General features: G+C 33.4%; 1 long non-coding RNA gene across 1 annotated transcript; it reads left to right on the top strand.

Moving 5' to 3' along the window:
* Window positions 1–915: 915 nt before the first annotated feature.
* On the top strand, window positions 916–2,249 carry LOC136824264 (uncharacterized). The gene is made up of 3 exons (XR_010849110.1): window positions 916–1,057; window positions 1,487–1,547; window positions 2,075–2,249. It is a non-coding gene; the product is annotated as an uncharacterized lncRNA (long non-coding RNA).
* The last annotated feature ends 225 nt before the right edge of the window (window positions 2,250–2,474 follow it).

A 2,474-nucleotide genomic window follows, 5' to 3' on the forward strand; every position in this document is an offset into this window, starting at 1 on the left:
TGAGAATAAGGCATAGTTTTCTCGGATTGCATCTCAAATAGTTCGTGTGTACTTTTCTGTTTTATCTTTGCTGTTTGTGTAATAGTTCACGCAAAATTTCACTTTTGACAAATATCTCTATTTTGAAAACTTTTTCACATTCTGAGAAATTTTTTGTGTAATTTATTTTTTCTCAGAATGCGATTGAGTTTCGTTTTCCGCATTGAAAAGATTAATTTCTTTCTGAACAAAAACTTTTCATCAAAACCAAAAAAAATTAGTCCATCAATCCGGAAATAAATTTCCAATTCCGTTTTCAATTTTTCAACTTTGAATCTTTTTTTAGTTCTTGACATCTAGATCTTCATTTTCTTCAATTTCAATTTTTTACCGTCACAAATAAAAATGATTTCTCGCTGAGCAAAAAGTTTTCATTCAAAATTCACAATTTCTTCGCCATCAATTCGGAAATATTTTTCTCGTTCAGTTTGCAAAATTTCAGCTCCAAGGTATTTTTAGTTCCTGAGATATCGAGATTCATTTTTTGTTGAATATATTTTTACTCCGTGAAAAGTTTGAATTTCTTCTTTTTTTCTTCAGATGTTTGGGAAATTCTGGACGAAAAGAATTTCGCGAAATTCGAAGAAATTTTCCAACAAAAACCGAACATCGTCAACTCGTTGCGTGTTGGTGGTCTTTATGGTTGGACACTTCTCATGTATGCTGTTTATGGAGATCGTTTCGACGTTTTCGTTCACTTGATGAATTATCCTCAGGATTTTTCACTCGTGAACAAAGATGGTTGGAACATTCTTCATTATGTTGTTCGTGATGGAACAATTCGTTTTTTGGAACAATTTGATCAACAAACAATCAAAAAGTTGATCAATGGAGGAGACAAAGGGAACAACACACCGTTGCATGTTGCAACACGTTACAACAAACATGACGTCATCAGATGGTTGTTGGCCAAAGGAGCGGATCATGAATTGAAAAATGAAGATGGTCAACGCCCTGATGAACAACGTGATTGTGATGGTGTTACCAAAGAAATATTTCGATCGTTTCGTTCGTCTTGGTAAGAAAAATGTCAACTTTTTCACGTTTTTTTAGGGTGGGAATATTTTTTGGAGTTTGAAAGAGTTTTTTTCTATTATTGCGAGAAGTGTTGAAACTTTTTTTTTGATTTTTTTTTAAATAGAAGTGAAAAGTTATTTAGAAAGTCTTTAAATTTTCAGTCGGATAAATTTTATCTTTTCGGAGTTCGAATGAATTCAACGGATGAATTGATTTCGATATCTTGATTGAGATTTTTCATTGCTATGCGGAGCAGACATATTTTGGAGAGGGTTGAAATTTGCAAATAGATGTTTGTTTGTGAAATGTTTTCTCAGGTTGTTATGAGTTTATTTTTTGGTGAAGAAAGAAATTGTCGTTTTTTTAGTACGTCTCTTATGATATTGTTCATTTGTTTCAAATGTTTTTCATTCGATTATTTATTTTTCAGATTGTTTCCATTGTTTGTTTCATCGTTTCCAATGACGTCATCGGTTCCAAATTATTTCCACGTAAGTATATTAAATCATGTACTTGGTTTCCGGCTGATGTGAAATTGCCTAAAGCCTAAATTTTTCTGCATATCGGAATTTTTTGCAAAAAGTGGATCCATTCAAAAAAAAGGAGGGCTTGGTTAGCCTGTACCAAACTCTTCTTGGTGGAATGAAAAGACCAAGGAAAATTCAGTATGATGTACAGTTCGGTTTTTAATGTGACTGAGACGAATCCACGCAAGTCTCGGTTGTAAAGAGTTGAACTATTTTCAGAAATAAGCTTCTTTAATTTGAATTAGTCGAATAAATGCAATTGTTTCTTTCTGTAGTAAAAATACCTATGAAGCCTAAAATACCTCAATTTGACCTTAAAGTAAGAAAAGGGGGTTATACCTCAAAGAAGTTTACTACTAGTTCTTATAAAAAGACTCCGTATTCCGTGTTTTTCAAACTTTTCAACCACATCAGATTTTCAGCATTCTCATTAGCCACTATTTATTCATCTTCGAGTCAGCAAGTCTTCGAGTCAATTTTTTTATTTTTAGATTCCCAACATGACAGCACGCATTAGAAGTTACACCCGTCGTTTTTGACGCCGTTTCTACGATTACGTTATTTATTCATTCCGTCTCTACAGTTCTGTTTGGGTTCAAACATTACTATCTTCATTTTGGCTTGTTTTTAGAGGTATTTTCACCACTTCACTAACTTGACTATTATTACACGTCTACCGTCACTAGTTTTGGTAGCATGTCTATTCTTACGCCCTTACGTTTCCACCTTATGGATTACCTTGGTTGAATATGAAGAAGAGTACAGTGCTAAAACTAATCAACAGTGACCTCGGTGAATACATGAATTTTTCTAACCTTTGCTCCCAGGATTTTTTTGTATGGTTTAGGTTTGTCACGCGTCCACGGGTGAAACAATCAAGTTAAATTATCT

Source organism: Clytia hemisphaerica, unplaced genomic scaffold, assembly GCF_902728285.1.
Source record: "Clytia hemisphaerica strain Z4C2 unplaced genomic scaffold, Clytia hemisphaerica genome assembly, whole genome shotgun sequence".
Taxonomy (NCBI): domain Eukaryota; kingdom Metazoa; phylum Cnidaria; class Hydrozoa; order Leptothecata; family Clytiidae; genus Clytia; species Clytia hemisphaerica.